Here is a 17075-nt window from a genome sequence, read left to right as displayed (position 1 = left end):
TTATTTGCGGGCACACGCACTAAACCCTGTCTGTGGCAATGCCTTTTTGCTCCACTAGATCGTTCTCCCTTGCATGTATAATCAAGACCCTTGGAGGGCCATGGGTCGCTGCGGCACTACGCAGCATGGGCATCAAGCTCTGCCAACGCATGCCCCGCTGGGCCAACCAATAAAAGCGTAGCTTGGGGTGTATGTTAAAGTTATGGCCACGATTTTGAGACTGTGCATAATCCACTGCCCAATGGACAATGCTGTGGCCTGTCACCCAGGTCTTCATGGTGGGCAAACCTGTAAGACAATTAAATTGCAAGTGATAAGGAGGAGGAGCCGGGACAAATGTAGCTTTTGTAGGCTGCCGAACGCCAGCGCCCCAGTGTCTTGATGTGTGTGGGGTCCCAACCCTCCATCGCCGCTGTATCATTCCCTGATATGGAACGTGTGCCCGGAATATTCCTGGGGACTAACACCGCAAGCAGATAAGGCTTTGCATAAAACCGCTGTGAATTGTGATCGCGTCAACGGGCGCGTGTTTGAGTGAATGAAGAAAGGGCCCTTGCACTGGGGCCGGACCCTGAAGAAGCGGCGTGTGTTGCGATATGGGCAGGGAACCGCCTGTTCCGTCGAGGGCAACGCAAGTGTGACCCCTTTCCGCAATTGGTCAGTTTTGGAGGACCGATTCTTGACATTCAACATATGCCCAGAGAACTTGATGTCGTTGTCTGCCAACCCTGATTGCAGGGGCCCAGCCAAACACTCCCCAATGCACATGGCTAGGGAGAATGCTGCCCGAAAGAGATGAGTTTCAAAATTTGATGAGCAGATCTCTGGTAGTTTTTTCCAAATTAGATAAAGTATGTCTATGGTGATAGGCTTCCTGCCATCCTGACGAGGGGGAATGACACGCCGCCACCCAGCCAGCAACTTCTTGACATGGAAGCTGTCACAGGGGTCTGGCCAGTAACGAATTTACAAATGAAAGAAATAGCCGCCCTGTAAAGCATTAAAGTTTTTATGGCAAGGCCCTTGCGCTTTAGGAGCACCAAGAACTGAAGCACCTCCTCCTCGGATGAACGCTGTGTTGCAGAGCCACGAAAGCGCCCAAAGGCATCCCAGGCCCTGGAATAAGAACGTCTAGTGGAGGGTGCTATTGCTGCCAATGCTCCCTGGTTTACTTCTCGCTTCCAATCTCCCACAGATCGTCTGGGAAGGTGTCCGGGGACTGGGCTGCTTCTGGTGCCATCGCGCGGAAATGCTCCATCTGGAAACGAGACAGGGCACCAGCGATGTTATTGATAAGGCCAGGTATGAAGCGGGCAGTGAAAGAAATATTGTGCCGCAGGCACTCCAGCACAAACAGGCGCAGGATCCTTATGACCATCAGGGACTTTGCTGACTGCCTAGATATAACTTACCACCGCTTGATTGTCGGACCAGAAACAGACCCTGGAATTCGAGAAGAGGGTTCCCCAGTTGCGAATGGCAGCTAGAATAGGAAAGAACTCCAGAAAGGTTAAATCCCGAATAATGCCTGCTGTGTGCCAAGAAGATGGCCATGGCTGGGCACACCAATGTCCCCTGAAGAACACGCCAAAGCGGCCAGAAGCATCAGAATGAACCTGGAATTCCACCCCAGGGTTAAGGCTCTTCTGCCAAAATGAAACCCCGTTATAATCCTGCAGGAATGCAAGCCAAACCCTCAGATCGCCCTTTATCTGCTTTGTCACCCTGATGTGATGGTGGGGCTACACCCCCCCGGCCATGAGCCAAGCCAGACGGGCACAAAAGGCACGGCCTGGCACCACTACTCTACATGCAAAATTAAGATGACCCAATAGGGATTGCACCTGGCAAAGGGTGGTCTTTTGAACCCCAAGCATTGCCTCCAGAAACACTTTCAAGGATTCCAGCTTGGTCTGTGGGAGGCGCGATGACTGCCGAATTGTGTCCAATTCAATACCCAAGTAGGAAAGGATAGTCGAAGGGCCCTCGGTCTTGTCAGCAGCCAGAGGTATGCCAAAGTCAGCTGCAAGGCGCATGAATGTAGCTAGGGATAGAGCGCAGTCAGGGGAGTCTGGGGTCGCCATAATAAGAAAGCCATCTAAGTAATGGATCATGAAAGGGGAACCAGATGGGGATTTGAAGGCCCATGCAATGAATGTGCTGAAGGTTTCAAAGGCTGTGCAGGCCACAGAGCAGCCCATGGGCATAGCCTTGTCAAAATACCAGCTATCCCTGAATTTGAGTCCTAGAAACCAAAAATCTTCAGGATGAACCGGGAGCAGCCGGAAGGCTGAGTCAATGTCGCATTTTGCCATTGATCCTGGAAGGAAGAACAGCAAAAGAGGCTTGAGCCGAGGGGTCATCCTCTTTAATCTTGGCCTTAGGCCCACCCCCGGCCAGAGATCTGATGGTCAAATTTTGAAATCTTTCGGGCAGCATTCTCCCTAGCCTTTTTTGGTGCCATGCACATTGGGGAGTGTTTGGCTGGGCCCCTGCAATCAGGGTTGGCAGACACTGAAATCAAGTTCTCTGGGCATATGTTGAATTTCAAGATTCGGTCCTCAAAAACTGACCAATTGCGGAAAGGGGTCATGATCGCGCTGTCCCCAATGGAACAGGTGGGCCCCTGCCCATATCACGACATGCGCCACTTTGTCAGGATCCAGCCACAGTGCAAGGGCCCTTTCTTCATTCATTCAAACACGCGCCCGTTGACACGATCACAATTCACAGCGGTCTTACACAAAGCCTTATCGGCTTGTGGTGTTAGTCCACAGGAATATTCCGGGCACTGCTTTCATATCGGGGCTGCCACTTCAGTGGCAATACAGGGTTGGGACCCCGCACACATCAAGACATTGGGGCGCTGGCATTCAGCAGCCTACAAAAGGTTACCTGCCAAGGCCTGTGCCAAGTTTCCCATTTCTGAAATTCAACAAAGTTGTGGCCAATTTGAACCCATACTCTGGTCTCTTGTCTTATCATTTGGGGAAAGGGATAGGCACCATAGACAGGGTTTAGCGCGTGTGCCAGCAAACAACTACCTAACATTTAGAAGGCATCTGAAGGCAGCCCTGTTCAGGGAAGTTTTTAATGTGTGACATTTTAATGTATTTTTCATCTTTGTTGGAAGCCGCCCAGAGTGGCTGGGGAAACCCAGCCAGATGGGCGGGGTATAAATAATATATTATTATTACTATTATTATTATTATTATTATTATTATTATTATTATTATTATTATTATTATTACTATTACTATTATTATTATTATTGTCAGGGGGTAACATGGGGATTAGCAGCTAATGAAAGTTTGGGTTCCCTTTTGTTTGGGGCTTCCATCTTGTTCCACCTGGTGGCAGGTGGGAGTCTTGTGGCGACAGTCTTCAATCAAGACCAAGCCGACTGGCTGCTGTTTTGCTCTGGGATTCCTGCTTGGGGTCCTTGCTTTTTGTCCAAGGGAGCCCTCAGATTTCTCCTTTAACAGAATTGCCATCCCCGAGCCCCCCCGCCACCCCGTTTGTCGCAACCTTCCAGTCCCGCGGCACCTTGCGCAGAGGTGCCCAAAATTTTTTTCCAAAAAAAACGAGATTTGATGAAGTGCACATGCGTGAGGGCCGACCAAAGCTTTCTATACGATTTTACCCCAATGTTGTTGAACTCTTTGTTGATTCAAGTTGTTGAGCTTTTTTGGAGGGGGTTACCCCAGTAAATAAACTAGGCGCCAGATTAAACCTTTGGACTTTGAACATACCTGCCCTTGCGGAATCCTCCGCCCGCTGTGAGCGTCAAATTCGCTTTCACTTCCGCGCGGTGACACTTCCAGCCCCACATCTCAGGGGCGACCTCCGGGGGAGGGCAAGCGGAGAGGACCCCCAGGCCCAGCCCAGCTGCTGCTCCGAGGTAGGGGCTCCTTCGCGGGCAGGCAGGCAAGCTGCCAGCCAGTCGGTAGTCGCCCCCCAGATATGGGGTTCGGGGGCGAACTTTGGCATGGAGACCTTCGGAGGGTTAGGGGCGGCCGGGGTGGGTGGGGGGGCGGTCCTTCTCTCCCTGGATCCCGGGGAAGGGGAGGTCACGCTGGTCGCAAGGGCCTCGATGAGAGCTGGGCAAGGGCGCCCCCCGCCGGGGCCAGGAGTCTCCTGGGAACCCAGAAGTCCTGCCCCCTAACCCCCACTCCCGTTGGATGTGTTGTAAAAACCAGGGGTCGCCTGTGAGGCTCAACCCACGGACAGTGGCGCTTTCAACCCCGTGTGTGGGTTTCCCCGTGTTTGTGGCTGTGCGCTCCTGTGCGCGCCTTCCTACCTAGCGCACTTAGGGACGTGCGCTTCTTGTACAGAGCCTCGGTTTCCTTACATCAGGCGCAAGGGCTCCTTCTCCTGGGGTCACCCCGATCCGGGGAGCCCCCTCTCACCCCAGGCTCCTAGCGGGAGGAAAGAGGGGAGCCTCAGCAGGGCCCTCCGGGTGTTGCTGGACTCCCGCTCCCTCCCTGGAGAACACTGGCCTTGCAGGGAATTCAAAAGGGAATCCAGCCATATCTGGTGTTTGCAGAACTTTTGTCCCGAGAGGACTGGGCAAAGTCAGGGAGGAGGAGGGTGTCCTTGGCTCGGAGCCACAATACAGACTCTGCTGTGCCTTAGTGAGTGGTCCAGATCCAGAAACCGAGTAGAAACTGCTCCTACTGTCAGAAAGTTCTTCCTGATGTTTACGCTGCAATGTCCTTTCTTGTAACTGAACTCCTTTGTAAGTGAACTCAGGCTTGCTTCATTTCCCATGTGGCAGCCCTTGAGATGTTTGAAGATGGCTACCATATCCAGTGGCGTAGCGTGGGTTGTCAGCACCCGGGGCAAGGCAAGTAATTTGCGCCCCCTAACCCGTGGATTTTAGCACTCAAGTGCGAGCCCCCCCAGATGTTGCGCCCGGCCCCCCTGCACCCCCACGCTACGCCACTGGGGCTGGGGGCGAGCGAAGGAGCCAAGGACCCCCCCAAAGGCTCAGCAGGAATTTATTAAATTTATTATTTGCGGAGCCCCCGCGGGCCGAGGCAGCCGAAGCCCCCTCCCCTCGGGCGCCTCCCCGCCCCCTCCTCTCCTTGGGCTGTAGGTGGAGCTCCAGATCCGGGCTTGGCGAGTGCCTCTCCTCCCTGCCGGGTCCGGGGGCTTCCAGCCGTGCTCCGTCCTCGCCCCCCCCCCCGCGGCTGAGAGTTGCGCTGAGAGCCGGAGCCAGCGGCGCCCCCTTCTGCCGGGAGACCCTCGCCCGCCCGCCAGCTTCCTCTCACAGGGTTTTTGGGGAGCGCAGGGCGCGGCGAGGCCCCTCGGAGCTCTCCTCCCTCCCAGTCGGCAGAAGCAGCCGCCGCCTGTGGCTGGGCCGAGGGGGTGGCGGCGGCGTGCGGAGGCTGCCCGTGCCCGGCCAGGCATCGGTGGTGGCATCGGCACTGCTGCAGCGGCTGCTCCTCCTGCGAGCAGTGAGTGGAGCGCAGCAGCCGCAGCGGCGACGGCGCGCGCTAGGGCGCAAGGCTGGCAGTGGCGGCGGGGAGCCCGGCGGAGGAAGGAACTTGTCCCTTCCCTCTGGACTCGCACCCCCCCAGATGTTGCGCCCGGTGCGGCCGGCACCCCTGGCACCCCCCATGCTACGCCACTGACCATATCTCCTCTCAGTCTCCTCTTTTCCCGTTCTCATCAGGCTTGGTTTCCAGACCTTTGATCATCTTGGCAGCCCTTCTCTGCATACCTTCCAGCTTGTCAATACAGTTGTACCTCGGGTTACAGACGCTTCAGGTTACGCACTCCTCTAACCCAGAAATAGCACCTTGGGTTAAGAACTTTGCTTCAGGATGAGAACAGAAATTGTGCTCTGGTGGCACAGCAGCAGTGGGAGGCCCCATTAGCTAAAGTGGTGCTTCAGGTTAAGAACAGTTTCAGGTTAAGAACGGACCTCCAGAACGATTTAAGTATTTAACCCGAGGTACCACTGTATCCTCCTTAAATTGTGCTGCCCTGGACTTCTGATGGTGCCGCCTAAAATCACATTCGTCTTTTTTTGCTGCTGCATCACAGCGTTGACTCATATTGTGGTTTACTAAAACCCCTGGATCCTTTTCACAGTGCGCTCTCTCTCTCTCTCTCTCTCTCTCTCTCTCTCTCTCTCTCTCTCTCTCTCCTTCCCTTCAAGGCAACCTCCCTGCAGCAGGGACCACCCCACCATGGCTGCCAAGGCCCCGTCCCTCTCCGAAGCCCTCACCAGCGGCTTCCTGACCTGCACCATCTGCCTGGAGCGCCTCCGCCGCCCCAAGATCCTGCCCTGCCTGCACAGCTACTGCCAGGAGTGCCTGCGGAAGTTGGCAGGAGGCCGGAAGGAGCTTCGGTGCCCCGAGTGCCGCGAGCGGGTGGCCCTCCCAGAGGGGGGCGTGGGTGCTCTCCGGACCAACTTCTTCATCAACGGCCTGCTGGACCTTGTCCGCCCCACGGGGGAGGCAGAGCTCACCTGCAGCCTCTGCCCGCTCATCGGCCAGGAGACCAGCCGGCCGGCCGTCTCCCGCTGCCTGGACTGCGCTGACGACATGTGCCGGGACTGCGCCAGCGGGCACCGCTGCTCCCGCCTCACCCACCTCCACCGCGTGGTGGCCATGGAGGACTACCTCTCCGGGGAGCACGACGAGGAGATCCGGAAGCGCCAGGCGCTGCAGTGCAAGGAGCACACCAGCGAGGAGCTGCGCTTCTTCTGCACGCCTTGCGCCGTCGTCCTCTGCCGGGAGTGCCGGCTGGGGCCCCACCTCCAGCACCCTTGCCTGCCCCTGGCTGAGGCGGCCCTGGCCCGCCGGCCGGTCATCGTGGAGCTCCTGGCCGGGGTGGAGGAGACGGTGCAGGTCATCCGGGCGGGGAGGGCCAGCCTGGAGAGGGAGGCTGCGCAGCTGCAGGGGCGCGAGGCTAGCATCCGGGACGCGGTGGAGCAGGCGTGCTCGCGGGCGGTGCAGCGGCTGCTGGCGCAGCAGGAGGAGGTCCGGGCCCAGCTGGCGGACTACGTGAGGGAGCGGAAGAAGGCCTGCCAGGACCTCTGCTCCGATCTGGAGTTCCAAGAGCAGGTGGCCTCCAGCACCGTGGCCTTTGCCCAGAAGGTGCTGAGTCTGGGGAGGGAGGTGGAGATCGTCTCCCTGGAGCAGGTCATCTGTGAGCGTCTCAGGCATCTGCAGGGCTTCTCCTGGGAGCCGCTGGCCACCCGCCTGCCCTGCCTGGAGGTCAACGCTGAGATCGAGGGCAGCGGCCCCCGCCTGTTCCACCTGGAGTTCCGGGAGGAGAGCCCCACTGGAGTGCCGGAGGGCCCCAAGGAGGAGGCCACAAATGGGGCCAAGAAGAAGACCCACCTGCCCTGCCTGGAGGTCAACGCTGAGATCCCCACTGGAGTGCCGGAGGGCCCCAAGGAGGAGGCCACAAAAGGGGCAAAGAAGAAGAGGAGGAAGCAACAGCAGCAAGAGCAGCCTGCCAAGGAGGGATTCCACATGACCACCCTCATCCTCAGGGGCTGCCAGCAAGCCGTAGCCCCTGTGCCTCCTCCCAAGGTCCCAGGAACCCCCCTTCTGACACCCAAGCCGTCCTTCTCGTGTAGCTTCTGCGTCAAGATCCCCAGTGACCAGAAGTGCTCCCTGGTCACAGGGCTCTGCCCCTTTGGCTCTGGAGAGCTGCTGGTGGCCGACAAGCAAAACCAGAATCTGAAGCGCTTCTCCCTGAAGGGGGAGTTCAAGGGCACTGTCCCTGTCCCCAGTGGCGTGGCCCCGGTCAGCGTGGCCACCGTGGGCAGCAAGGTGGCCTTCACGGCCGGCTCCTGCCTCTACCTCCTGAATGGTGAGGGTGACCTGCTATGGCAGAAGGCTCTGGGGCAGGGGCAGGCCAGCCATGCCGTGGCAGCACTGGGGGGAGACCGTGTGGCAGTGTGCGTGGCTGGGCATTTGGAGGTGTACGACCTGGAGGGGCAGCTGCTGGAGAAGATTGTGCCTGAGGACAGTGCAGAGAGGTGCCTCGTCTTCCTGGCCAACCACAAGGACGGCTTTGTAGGCTCCGACTGGTACCACCGCAGCGTGATTCTGTTCACCAGGACGGGGCAGCTGGTGGCCGAGTGCTCTGAGGAGCAGCTGGGCGAGTGCCAGCCAGGAGCTGTTTGTGCTGACACCATGGGCATCATTTACGTGGTCTTGCGGGAGGTGAACAAGGTGGTGGCCTTCTCTCCCAGGCGGAAGGAGTTGGGGGCGTTCCTCGGTGCCAAGAACAGCATCAACCGACCACGGGTGGTCACAGTGGCTGGGAAGCGGCACTTTGCCGTGGCTCTGAGCAATGGCACCATCCACATCTTCCGGGTCAGGTATCAGGGCAAGTGAGACAGAGAAAGGGCAAGGGAGGGGGGGTAAAAGCTGTATGTCCCAGTGTTAATGACCCAAGGCAGACTGGAGTGCCCAAGGTGAGCAATGGTGTGTGTAGGAGAGTAAAAGCAACAGTTCCTCCCACCTGCCCTCCTGTCTGGATTGGGTCAGCTCCCAGAGTTGTGCTTTACTTACCTGGGGTTGTTGTTCCCAAGGGCGGCCACCAGAGGGCAATGTGGAAATGATAGAACCTGGCATAGATCGCCTAACTGCCAAAGTTTACGTTCCTTTTGTTCTCTCGGGTAAATCAGGGGCACGACAAAGTCCAGAGGATGTGAGGGACGATAATGTTGCTTTTTTTCACCAAATATCGAAAAGGCTGCAACAGCTAGATAACGGCAGGCAGCAGCAAAGACCTGCATACTCTTATATTTAGACCAGCTTGCGGTCAGGATGCTCGTAAATGGGACGGGTTGTTTGTATACAAAAAATTGCCCTTTTTCCCTTATGGGGAATCCAAGAGCCCATACAGAGTCCTTACATAGGTTCCTTATTGGTAGGAGAAAATAACAGAGGCCAACCAGAGAATATTGAGAAGCAAAGCACCTAGTAAGACTGATTTTTATTGATCTGTTGCAACAGGGTGCTCCCCTCACACGCAGGAAAGGAGAAGGAACCCAGAACAATGGCGTGCAAGGCCTTATATAGACTTTGGAAATTGCCACCCTGTAGATCAAGACCACCCCCAGAAACATCATTCATACATCACAGAAGGGGTGTAGCTCAAGACCACCAACCCAGACACATCATACCTACGTCACAGGAAAGGTGGTCTACAGCAGAAATCTGAGTGCCTTGTTTACCTCCTGTCTGCCAGGTTACCTGTTTAATGGTCACTTGATTGGATACCCTGGGGAGCCTGGCCAGTCTTTTGCAATGACAAATACTTAGTTCCTGAGCCAGGTCACAGGCTCACACCCTATTCATATCTTAAGTGTGCCCTTAAGACAGGATTTGTGAGGAAAGAAACAATGGGGAAGTTTCCCACTTTGACCTTGCAGAGAAATCATTTGCTCAGTTTGGGAATCAAAATGGCTTCAGGTCGGTCTTCCTGTGCTGATCTATGTATGTGCTTGGTTGGTAGGCTTATGAACATTTAACATATACCCAAGACCTCAAAATTCCTATCACAATACTTCAACAGGTATAGAACTTGTTTATACCTGTAAGTGGTCAGGATGTGGCTTTGTCTCTTGAGTCAATGTGTGAAAACCATAGAAAGCATGGTCCAAATAAGGAGAAAGGTAAACAGGAGGGGTGGTCCTCGAAATCAGAGTGATGGGAGATGTCGACAAAGACGGGAAATTAGTAGGGAAATTAGGCGGTCGTGATGGGCTGTAAACCTTGCAGTACCCAGCCAGTGGGGAGACGAGGGAGGGAACCTGCACTTCAGGTATAGGGAAGGTAAGCTTATGCTTTGCCAATTGTGGGTGTGCCTGCTTTGGACACCCGCTCTTGCAAGGACATATTGTATTCAATAAACTCTCTGCTTTTTCACCAATTTTATTCAGATTAAGGGATTAAGGGTTTTAGGAGCCACTTTTTAAAAACTTCTGACAGAGGAGGACCCCTCTGACAAGATGGTGGGCACCATAACCTTTCCAAAGTGCCTTTTCTGCTCTCAGGAGGATACTCGGGTCTTGGCCAGGTGTTCTGCAAAAGGGTGGCAGAATCCATTATGCAGGAGGGCTCTCGGATTTGGCCTGCTGGTGTGGCCAGCTTCCAGCTGCTAAATGAGGCATAACACAACACAACACAACAGAGTGTGTGTAATTGGAGCACGAATCTGAGAGTGTGGGGCACGATATTAAGCCTGAACATTATATTCATTTGCACCCCAAGGAGACCATCACTGAGTGGGGATCCCATCTGTGCCTTCCGGACCAATCTGACAGAAGAACATGATTTGTAACTCTGTTGTGATCACCCTCCATCTCTCTTTTTCTATAAATATCGTTCAATAATAAAACAAACGTGTATATTTGCATCTTTGCAAGAGAGGACAATTGTATATGAGCTGAAATAAAGAGTCTGGATAAAAACTTCCTGCAGTTCTGAGATTTTTGTCCTGGGATGCTTTCAGATGGGAACTTAATATGTAAAAGGGCCACAGAAACATCCTGTATGAGAAGCATAAACTCCACAGCAAACAGCTGCCTGGGGAACCCCCCCCCCCCATTTTTGAACATGCAGAAACTCCACTGGGAGCAGCCAGAGAGTCTGGGAGCAGGAGCTCAACTGCTCAGAAATGGGGCGGAATCTCTCCATACAGCATATTGGAAACAACAATGAGCAGATATTTGTTTCATTCATTAATTTGGCACCCCAAAGTAATTTACAATATATTATAACAACTAAATGAATTGCAAATATGGAAACTCTTCTTATATATATGAGAACAGCTTCAAACAACAATGCCTAAAATCAGTCGGATTCCTATTGTTACGGCTAAAATCTGGGTGCGGGGTTACTCTGCCACCCAGCTCATCGGACTAAGTCCGTGGGTCCCTGCGGAAGAAAATGAGCAAACTGCAGGAGCAAACTGCAGAAGATCCAAGTTTATTGCGCAACAGGTTCAAGGCGAGATTGAACAGCGAGAAAGGGGTGACATGAACTTTTGAAATTTCCCTCCATATCCCAGAATACAGTGCAAAATACATCCCAGTTACATCATGAATACATTAAGAGGTTGGGTTACACAGATTAACATATGGAGGAGGGAGGGGGGAATATGCAGAGAGCTGGAGATATGCGCAGATAAGCACATCCTGAGAAGACAATGGCCCATGTTTGCATAGTCTGTCACCTGGCATCGCCCGGAGGAAGGGCTTGGCAGATGGAAATAAATGGATATATTGTAGCGAAGAAGAAGGTGGAGAAGACATGCCCCCCCCCCCCCGTTCCGTATCACTATGCTGATACTGGCTGGAACAAAGATTGTAGAATCATTGGAAAGGACCCTGCGAGTCATCTGGCAAACCCCCAGCAATTTCATTTCCTTCTGACCTTTGATGATTTCAATTCCACCTCTGTGGAACACCCTCACAGACCATGCATGTGCGTTTGTGTGTATTCTCACACGCATAAACATACGTGCAATTCGGGATCTCTCTCTATGCAGGTGGTGATGATGGCAGAATCCTAGAATCTTAGATTTGGAGAGGACCCCCAGGGCCACCCAGCCCAGGCCCCTGCAATGCAGGAATCGTAGCCAGGATCCTGGAGGAGACTGCGGCCCCTGAAATAAATATTCTGCTCCAACACAAGTGGGAGTCTTTAAGCCGCCCCCAGGAGACTCTGGGCTGCTGTTGCTTTGATACAGCCTGAGGAGAAGGCTGTTGACGGCTCCTAGTGTTGCAGGAATTTATGTCTAGGTTGGGGGGGTTGCCCCTCCAGCAGATATCGTGTACATGCAGCCCACTACCAAAATCAAAAATCAGCACAATTACTTTTGTGGCTTTTGTGATTTGTCCCCACAAAACACTTCATCACAGTTTCTTCCTGTCTGTTCAAAGGGCCTTTGCTGCACGATACCAAATGTAAGAATTCAGTGATAAATGTCTCTATGTACTGGCTCACAGGGAAAACTTCTGAAATTCATCTAGACCTGTGAGCTCAGCTACTCAGCAGCCCCTCTGCCTGAGGGATAATCCCTGGCATCCTGATACCTGAGTGCCAGACAGGTGGCCATTCCAGAAAGAACAAACCCAGATGGAGACAAAAGGGTGGGATTAACTGGGCTGCGAAACAGGGAAATGTAAATATCTCTTTTATTACACTTGATGGGTGTTTGGTGGAGGGCAAGGGGAACCATGGGGCAGGATCCAGGATGCTCATATTACTGCCACCAGACCTCCCCTTTCATGATGTAACCGTGTTGTATGAGTGATGTATTAGTACATTTCCGAGCACAATTCAAAGTTAAAGCCATAAATGGCCTTGGCCCGGTATATCTGAAGGAACTTCTCCACCCCCATCATTCTGCCAGGACTCTGAGGTCCAGCGCTGAGGGCCTTCTGGCGGTTCCCTCATTGCAAGAAGCAAAGCTACAGGGAACCAGGCAGAGGGCCTTCTCAGTGGTGGCGCCTGCCCTGTGGAACGCCCTCCCAGCAGATGTCAAAGAGATAATATCTGTCCTCCCTTCCCCACAGGTGGGCGGGGTTTGTGGCACCGAGTGGGGCTCACCTGGGCGGGTGCCACCCACCTGCTTAAGCTGGCCTTTGACCCACCCTTGGCCAGTGAGGACAATGGGCGGCCCGCCGGGGGTGGGCCTAAGGCCAAGAGAAAAGAGGATGACCCCTTGGCTCAGGCCTCTTTTGCTGTTCTTCCTTCCAGGATCAATGGCAAAATGTGACATTGACTCAGCCTTCCGGCTGCTCCCGGTTCATCCTGAAGATTTTTGGTTTCTAGGACTCAAATTCAGGGATAGCTGGTATTTTGACAAGGCTATGCCCATGGGCTGCTCTGTGGCCTGCGCGGCCTTTGAAACCTTCAGCACATTCATTGCATGGGCCTTCAAATCCCCATCTGGTTCCCCTTTCATGATCCATTACTTAGATGACTTTCTTATTATGGCAGCCACAGACTCCCCTGACTGCGCTCTATCCCTAGCTACATTCATGTGCCTTGCAGCTGACTTTGGCATACCTCTGGCTGCTGACAAGACCGAGGGCCCTTCGACTATCCTTTCCTACTTGGGTATTGAATTGGACACAATTCGGCAGTCATCGCGCCTCCCACAGACCAAGCTGGAATCCTTGAAAGTGTTTCTGGAGGCAATGCTTGGGGTTCAAAAGACCACCTGTTGCCAGGTGCAATCCCTATTGGGTCATCTTAATTTTGCATGTAGAGTAGTGGTGCCAGGCCGTGCCTTTTGTGCCCGTCTGGCTCGGCTCATGGCTGGGGGGGGTAGCCCCCCACCATCACATCAGGGTGACAAAGCAGATAAAGGGCGATCTGAGGGTTTGGCTTCCATTCCTGCAGGATTATAACGGGGTTTCATTTTGGCAGAAGAGCCTTAACCCTGGGGTGGAATTCCAGGTTCATTCTGATGCTTCTAGCCGCTTTGGCGTCTTCTTCAGTGGACATTGGTGTGCCCAGCCATGGCCATCTTCTTGGCACACAGCAGGCATTACTTGGGATTTTACCTTTCTGGAGTTCTTTCCTATTCTAGCTGCCATTCGCATCTGGGGAACCCTCTTCTCGAATTGCAGGGTCTGTTTCTGGTCCGACAATCAAGCGGTGGTAAGAGTTATATCTAGGCAGTCAGCAAAGTCCCTGATGGTCATAAGGGTCCTGCGCCTGTTTGTGCTGGAGTGCCTGCGGCACAATATTTCTTTCACTGCCCGCTTCATACCTGGCCTTAACAATAACATCGCTGATGCCCTGTCTCGTTTCCAGATGGAGCATTTCTGTGCGATGGCACCATAGAATCATAGAATCCAAGAGTTGGAAGAGACCACCAGGGCCATCGAGTCCAACCCCCTGCCAAGCAGGAAACACCATCAGAGCACTCCTGACATATGGTTGTCAAGCCTCTGCTTAAAGACCTCCAAAGGAGGAGACTCCACCACACTCCTGGGCAGCAAATTCCACTGTCGAACAGCTCTTACTGTCAGGAAGTTCTTCCTAATGTTTAGGTGGAATCTTCTTTCTTGTAGTTTGGATCCATTGCTCCGTGTCCGCTTCTCTGGAGCAGCAGAAAACAACCTTTCTCCCTCCTCTATGTGACATCCTTTTATATATTTGAACATGGCTATCATATCACCCCTTAACCTCCTCTTCTCCAGGCTAAACATGCCCAGCTCCCTTAGCCGTTCCTCATAAGGCATCGTTTCCAGGCCTTTGACCATTTTGGTTGCCCTCCTCTGGACACGTTCCAGTTGGTCAGTGTCCTTCTTGAATTGTGGTGCCCAGAACTGGACACAGTACTCCAGGTGAGGTCTGACCAGAGCAGAATACAGTGGCACTATTACTTCCCTTGATCTAGATGCTATACCCCTATTGATGCAGCCCAGAATTGCATTGGCTTTTTTAGCTGCCGCGTCACACTGTTGGCTCATGTCAAGTTTGTGGTCAACCAAGACTCCTAGATCCTTTTCACATGTACTGCTCTCAAGCCAGGTGTCACCCATCTTGTATTTGTGCCTCTCGTTTTTTTTGCCCAAGTGCAATACTTTACATTTCTCCCTGTTATAATTCACCAGAAGCAGCCCAGTCCCCGGACACCTTCCCAGACGATCTGTGGGAGATTGAAAGCGAGAAGTAAACCAGGGAGCATTGGCAGCAATAGCACCCTCCACTAGACGTTCTTATTCCAGGGCCTGGGATGCCTTTGGGCGTTTTTGTGGCTCTGCAACATGTCGCGCATCCGAGGAGGAGGTGCTTCAGTTCTTGGTGCTCCTAAAGCGCAAGAGCCTTGCCATAAAAACTTTAATGCTTTACAGGGCAGCTATTTCTTTCTTTTGTAAATTCCATCATTGGCCAGACCCCTGTGACAGCTTCCATGTCAAGAAGTTGCTGGCTGGGTGGTGGCGTGTCATTCCCCCTCGTCAGGATGGCAGGAAGCCTATCACCATAGACATACTTTATCTAATTTGGAAAAAACTACCAGAGATCTGCTCATCAAATTTTGAAACTCATCTCTTTCGGGCAGCATTCTCCCATGCCTTTTTGGGTGCCATGTGCATTGGGGAGTGTTTGGCTGGGCCCCTGCAATCAGGGTTGGCAGACAACGACATCAAGTTCTCTGCACATACGTTGAATGTCAAGATTCAGTCCTCCAAAACTGACCAATTGCGGAAAGGGGTCACGCTTGCACTGCCCTCGACGGAACAGGTGGTTCCCTGCCCATATCGCAACACACGCCGCTTCTTCAGGGTCCGGCCCCAGTGCAAGGGCCCTTTCTTCATTCACTCAAACACGCGCCCGTTGACGCGATCACAATTCACAGCGGTTTTACACAAAGACTTATCTGCTTGTGCTGTTAGTCCCCAGGAATATTCCGGGCACACGTTCCATATCAGGGAATGATACAGCGGCGATGGAGGGTTGGGATCCCGCACACATCAAGGCACTGGGGCGCTGGCGTTCGGCAGCCTACAAAAGCTACATTCGTCCCGGCTCCTCCTCCTTATCACTTGCAATTTAATTGTCTTACAGGTTTGCCCACCATGAAGACCTGGGTGACAGGCCACAGCATTGTCCATTGGGCGGCAGATTATGCACAGTCTCAAAATCGTGGCCATAACCTTTATACGCATTTATTGAATGGCTCAGCGTGGCATGCGTTGGCGGAGCTTGATGCCCATGCTGTGTAGTGCTGCAGCGACCCATGGCCCTCCAAGGGTCTTGATTATGCATACAGGGGAGAACGATCTAGTGGAGCAAAAAGGCATTGCCCTTATCCTTGCTGCAAGGGCAGATCTAAAAAGCCTGCGTGCCTTGTACCCATCAATGACCATCGGCTGGTCCAATCTCCTACCCCGTCTTCACAGCAGGGGGGCTTCCAATCCCTCTCACCTCAATTATGCGGTGAGTAAAATTAACAGGACCATGCGCAACACCATTCGCCAAATTTGTGGGTTCTCTATTCCACATCCCACCATCACAGTTGACCTATTCCGGGGGGACGGGGTGCACTGACCCCACTGGGCAATGACTTCTGGCTCCATGACTTGTGACGAGCCCTTGGGGACCGGATAGATTGCGGGGTTTGATTGGTCCTTGGTTGTGGGACTTGGCGGCCAGGCCCCTTGGTGCCTCGAGTGGCGGTTTTAGGCCTTGGCAAGGTAGCCTTTAGTCTAACATCAAGTTGGGGGGGTGCATTCATGCTCCCTCCCCATGCGGTGGTGCGTGCAGGGCCCATTGAAGGGCAAAACCAGGAGTCCCTGGCCCTAGAGCGGCGGCATGTAGGTCAAACTCCCCGGACGAGGTCAGTGGAAGGACATGCTGTGTAAGTTTGCGCTTTGCAGTCCCCTCTCACTGGGCCTCATCTGCCTGCATATCCTCAGCCAGGCGGGCTGAGAGGGTTACCTGCCAAGGCCTGTGCCACGTTTCCCACTTCTGAAGCTCAATAAAGTTGTGGCCAATTTGAACCCATACTCTGGTCTCTTGTCTTACCATTTGGGAAAAGGGGTAGGCGCCACAGACAGGGTTTAGCGTGAGTGCCCGCAATATCCGCCCTCCTTTCCCCACAGGTGGGCCCGGTTTGCGGCACCGAGCGAGGCTCACCTGAGCAGGTGCCACCCACCTGCCTGAGCTAGCCACCCTCAGCCAGGGAGGACAATGGCCAGCCGGCCAGGGGCAGGCCTAAGGCCAAAAAGAAAAGAGGCTGACCCCAGGATATCTGCTGGAGGGGCAACCCCCCCCCAACCTATCCATATATTCCTGCAACAATTCCAGCCGGTATCAGCATTGGAAACAGACTGATTTTAGGCATTGTTGTTTGAAGCTGTTCTCATATATATAAGAAGAGTTTCCATATTTGCAATTCTTTTAGTTGTTATAATATATTGTAAAGCGCTTTGGGGTGCCAAATGAATGAATGAAACAAATATCTGCTTCTCATACAGGATGTTTATGCTTCTCATACAGGATGTTTCTGTGGCCCTTTTACATATTAAGTTCCCATCTGAAAGCATCCCAGGACAAAAATATCAGAACTGCAGG

At 53.4% G+C, this 17075-nt stretch overlaps 1 pseudogene across 1 annotated transcript; it reads left to right on the top strand.

The window, feature by feature from the left end:
- Positions 1 to 6166: 6166 nt before the first annotated feature.
- LOC309517942 (E3 ubiquitin-protein ligase TRIM56 pseudogene) lies at positions 6167 to 9933 on the top strand (annotated as a pseudogene). Its single transcript, XR_014224590.1, has 2 exons — positions 6167 to 9121; positions 9174 to 9933. The product of XR_014224590.1 is annotated as an E3 ubiquitin-protein ligase TRIM56 pseudogene (transcript).
- The last annotated feature ends 7142 nt before the right edge of the window (positions 9934 to 17075 follow it).

Source organism: Podarcis vaucheri (assembly GCF_965113315.1).
Source record: "Podarcis vaucheri genome assembly, chromosome: 13".
NCBI lineage: Eukaryota > Metazoa > Chordata > Lepidosauria > Squamata > Lacertidae > Podarcis > Podarcis vaucheri.
Note: the sequence above shows the minus strand (reverse complement) of the source record. Positions and strands in the feature narration are given on the sequence as shown.